This window comes from Dunckerocampus dactyliophorus, chromosome 16 (assembly GCF_027744805.1).
Source record: "Dunckerocampus dactyliophorus isolate RoL2022-P2 chromosome 16, RoL_Ddac_1.1, whole genome shotgun sequence".
NCBI classification, from domain to species: Eukaryota; Metazoa; Chordata; class Actinopteri; order Syngnathiformes; family Syngnathidae; genus Dunckerocampus; species Dunckerocampus dactyliophorus.
The window spans coordinates 3253906-3259442 of NC_072834.1; positions in this window are offsets into that span (position 1 = coordinate 3253906).

The following is a 5537-nucleotide window of genomic DNA, read 5'->3' on the forward strand; positions in this document are numbered from 1 at the left end:
ACCGTGGGCAAGACCAAAGAGCTGGCAAGGTGCCTCAGGGACAAGATTGTAGACCTACACATGGATAAGGATGATTGTGAGAAAGGTGAAGGACCAGCCAGGAGTTACCAGGGAGGTTAATGGTTCATGATGTCAAGGGAGTTGGGAGCACAGTACTTTTTTTACATTGTGTCTCTGTGTTACATTAAACCTACCATCAAAATGATGGAATGTTCATATATTAGTAAACGTACTTATTTCCCCCACTGTATGTTGACCTCTAATCCAAGTTGCTGCGGCAGTAGCATGTCGGGTCTTCCTGCTCCAGCAGCTCCCGGCTCTTCTCCCCTGACAGGCCGAGGCTGCATTGTAGCATCACAAAGTTTGTACGCTGCTCGGAAAAACGAGAGCGCTTCCAAAAGCAGAGATGCTCCAACATCTGGGATGCTGCAGCTGCTTCATTCACGTTGAATTTGTTCACTCTCAAAGCACACACCAAACTACTCCCCAAGCCCTGGCTCGCTTCTCCAAGATGAATGTGTCATCAATACATGATGGGGGTAAATTTGATTTGGCTCGCACATAATTTGATTTATTTCCCGGCAGAAACCATCACTCTCACACCCGGCACTCCCTAAATTATTAATCCTCCGCCTCTACTGAATCTGAAACGGCAGAGAAGGTTTGATCCAAAGACAGGGGGAGAGAAACTGTTTGACAATGTGGCCATTGGTCTGACTACAAGTGTACTATTTAGTCTTTAAGCATGAACTGATGAAACCTGCTCGGATGAGAGGCTTAGCCCTTAGCCCTTCCAAATATATGTTTGAGCCCAGTTCGTGGACACCCTGTACTCCTTAGCTGTCCCTAGAAATATTGTCCATGAAGTTGTCAGAGTGTAAAAGTCAACTCCCTCCTGGGAAAACGCAAGCCCAGCTCCCTCGCCAAGGACTGGATGTCTCGTTACGTGCTGACGTTTTCATCATTTTGACTTTTGTCCTTGAGTTCAAGACGATGACTGACCCGTTGGATAGCCAATGAAACTGTGAAGACACCAAAGTAAGCTTTTGTCGTAAAAGCAAGGAAATCCCGCATAACAGAACAACAAAAAACACAGACTGTGCATCAACGGTGCAACTTTGACAGGGTTTTTTCTGTCTTTATTTTACAAACAATCATGACCAAATGGTCTTAAAAGGCAAGGTACAGTCTCAGGAAGCCATGGAGAAGACCAAGGGTCTCCAAACGGAATACCTTTCTAACACCTGATCCTAACTTTAGAAGAATCTGTATAAAAATAGTCATCCCTCGCAATATCGCGGTTCAATTATTGCTCCCTCGCTATATCATGTTTTTTTTTCAGAAATTAATTAATTAACAAATGATCGCTGTTTCGTGGTAGACATCCAAATACAAGTCATATGTACCATTCTGATCGCTAGGCAGCAGTAATAACACATAACATTGACACGTTAGCTTACATTACATTACAAGTCAGCCATGGCATGTCCAACATAACAGAGTGAAAAAGTGTTCCCCTCCCATTCCGTGTGGAAATGGTACGTTTTTGGCGTCTTAAGTTTAGAACAGGGGTCACCAACCCGTCAAATTCTTTGGGACTTTGCCGGTCAGTTGCATCGGATAGTGACCAACAGGCATGCATTTTGACCAGTGAACACGCCCGTACGCCTTGCCGCTCTCCAGGCACACAACCTGCAAGCTCCAGCGAATTTGATCTTTTATGTTATCATTATTGGCATTTTAGGCCTCGCCTGCCTCCCCTGCCCGCATGTCTGTGGTTCTTTTCGTTCAGTGATGTCATATGTGACATTCTCCAATGCTTCAGCCTGTTTTTTTAGGGTGGATTACAAGCTTATTTCTTCATCTCTATCATCTGTGAATATGTTCTGATGACAGTCAGTCATACTATGTTTCAAAAATTTGCATTTTAGTTACAGTGTTATGCTTATATCAATGTCAAATCAGCAAAATGGGAAAATCCATCCCAGTTGACTGTCCCTTTTACACTGATGATATGTGGCTAATGTAAAATAAAGGGCTCTAGTCCACTTCGGCTGATGAAACAAACACTAAGCGTCATTTTAAAGTTGTAATTCAGTTTTCCGCTGAAAGCTGTTAACCTAGGGTGGGGGTGCTGAAAGTGCGTCTGTTTTTACTGGCCCACGGCACATTTTAAAAATCAATACAAAGAAAATAAAACAAATTTACAGTATACTGCAAAAATAGAAAAAAGCAGTCATTTTACGAGAGAGCTGACAAAATAGATGAGAATAAAGCTGTAATATTATGAGGAAAAAACATAATTATTAAAATAAAAAATTCAATCAATACATTAAATTAATTACAATTGAAGTTTAAATAAGAAAGCGGTTTATACTAATAATACGCTTTTTCACGCATACCACAGAGCTTTTTTCTTTAACTTTAGAACTTCTTAGCATATCGACACGAGTTTACCATTCTTTGATTTTTCTGAATGCTGCCCTCGATGGAAAAAGTTTGGACAGCCCTGACCTAGGGGGAACACGGTTAGCAGTATAAAGCTACTCTTATACCGGCCATGTCACTGCGGTGGAGCAATTGCAACACAGTCGGCTACGCCGCACGCATGCACATGCACGTGTGTTCGTGTGTTCGTGTGTATGGATTATCAGCCCATGAACACTAACGTACGTGTAACGTAACATGAAACATCTTTCACATTAATTCATAGTATTTTAGGAAAAACATCACACATCTTCTATGTGTTCCGCTTGCTCTGTGCTACAGCCCCCCCATCATTGCATCTTCAGACAGCTCTGGATTCTTACGGGTTAATATGTTACACAACTTTCTGAGCACTGCTTTTTCCATGTGAATATTTTATTTATAAGACCCTTGCACCGGCACACTGGAAAGGAAAGAAGGCAACTGTATGATGGATTCATGCAGGCATATCGAGCTATATTATCACACTCTTTGAAATGAGTCATCATTGTGACAAGATGCTGAGATGAACTATGGGCGGGTGGGGGTGGGGGGCGTTAGTGCTGCCTGTTTATCATCCAGCATGTGTTCGCGCTACATTTAGCTGCAGTGTAGAATGTCAAAGTGGAGCCCCGTTGACTTTATTGACTTTACTCGCAAGGATGGACACGCAGCGGCACCCTCATTACATTTTTAACGCCTGTCACTCATGGCTGATGTGCGTTCTCCTCATAAGTCACCATTTGTAATCATGTCTCAGTTTGGCGATCAATTGGCCCTTCATCATGCAAGGAATACATGTAGTGCATGCAGGGAGCAATGTTTCCTAAAGCTGTACAGCTTTTGGCGCGTACAAACGCACGCGTGCGCTTGCAATTGCTCCTCCACAGTTACATTTCACTATACTTGCATAATAGAAAGCAACAGGAAGACTCCAAATTAGTCTACAGGCACAAAATAACGGTGTGTCATTCATTTAATGCGATTGCTCCTTTTTTGCATGCGATACGGAGAGCAGATGATAAATTGTCAACGTGACCACGTAGTAATAACAGCTGTTTTTTCCATTACTCTGTTTTTTTTTTACATTTTCCAATTATTTCATTTAGTTTTGTAATATAGTGACTTTATTCCCACAATATTTTGACTTAATTACCATAATATTATCATTTTTCCCAACCAAATTTTCCAAAAAGAACAGCTTTTCGTTTTATTTGTTTCTCCTAATATTACAACTAAAAAAAACATTTTTTGCTTTAGTATTTCAACTCGATGCTACTAAAATGACAATATTTTTCCTCATAATATTACATTATTCTTGTCAAATTATAACAAGTTTTTTCTCTTATTAGAGTGAATTTATTCTTGTAAGATTACTGTTGATTTTTCCATTTTTGCCATTTAAAAAAAAAATTTCTTGTTAAGTTATTTTTAGAATGTGCCACGGGCCAATAAAAAAAACAGCAGTGGGCCACAAATGGCCACCGGGCCGCACTTTGGACACCCCTGATGTAGCGACAGAAAATGACGTGCTGTCATGTAAATAAGATAACTAGTTTGTTTAATTATTGATTAGCCGTACTCTCCTGGTGAGCAAATCAAGTGCTCCTTTTTCTTCACAGCCTGTTGTAACATTCACTATTTCAGAGGAAGACATTTCATGTGCCAGTTGCACCAAATGCTCTGTGATGACGGGGAAAAAAAACATTGATCTTCAACACATCAAACCTCATTAGCCACCTGAAACGTCAGCATCGCTACAACGCCCGGGGCTTGTTCCTATCGGCAAGGCGTTTGAAAAGTGCAAAGTGTTTGCCAGAGGTGACCTGAGGGCTAACTAGCAGTCTGTGATTTCATCATGGAAATGATGGCGCTGGATGACCAGCCCTTTACCATCGTTGAACATATTAGTTTTTGTCGGCTTGTAAACCCCTTGGAGCCACGGTTAGTACTTCTCAGCTGCCACTGTTTTTTTTCAATGTTTTGTTAATAGTAGTGATGTCATATTTGATGAGGACAAACCTAAGGGTACAGTTGGTTAAATCCAACTTTGTCTGAGTCGTCCAACCTCCATGTGCGCACAAACTACAGCTGAATCAAAATTTTGTAAAATTATAGCTGTATAAAAGTCATCTGTATCGGCCTTGAAAAGCAGAAAGTTATCGGTAGCAGCTTGAAAAAAAATATTGTGCATCCCTACTCACATGAAAACGTATTCCTAATATGAGTGAAATATTAGAAACAGCCGTCAGCGCCTTTCGACTGAGCATTCCAGCCGTCCCTCGCCACTTCACACCTTGAATTTCACTGCTTCACTCAAAAATACATGAATTAATAAATCATCGCTGTTTCATGGTTGTTTTTACATGAATTAAGAATTGACTCACTAAATGAGCTAAAATACAAAAATACAAGGCATGCAGAAGACACATTCAAAGACTTGTTGTGATATGTAGAATTCTACACCGCTCACTAGGTGTCAGTAATGTTACATTGATGAGACAACAGCCACTGCAGGGAGTACTGTGCAGAAAGCGGAAGTACAAAAAGAAACAACAAGGAACTCCCACTGTCTGAGTATTGTTTTATGTCTTACCTTATGTCTTAATGTCTCTCATTATGTGTACTGTATTTGGTAATACAAGTGTAAAGGTAACTATAGGGATGTTATTTCATGTCTAGAGGGCTGTAATGATGTTAAAAACTGTATTTAGAAGGTTTTCTACGCTCCAAATACGAAAACGTTCCATTTATAAATCAGGAATCCTACTTCGCTGAAATTCTTATCACTGGAACCGATTAACGAAGATAAACAAGGGATGACTATTATCTTTGAACAGGCAAAAAAAATTAAGCTCTTGTATTGGATTTCATTAGTTTCTGCAGCTGTACCAAATACTGTGGCTATTGAGTGTTATTAAAATTGTAATTAATACATTTTTCGACCACAGTCCCTTCTTTATGTTGTATTGTATTTTAAAAAGACCTCACAGTAACTCAATTTTGTGTTTCTCGTGACAAAAGGTACATAAAAGTGCTGGGGGGGTTTGAAAAGGGGGTACATACCTCAC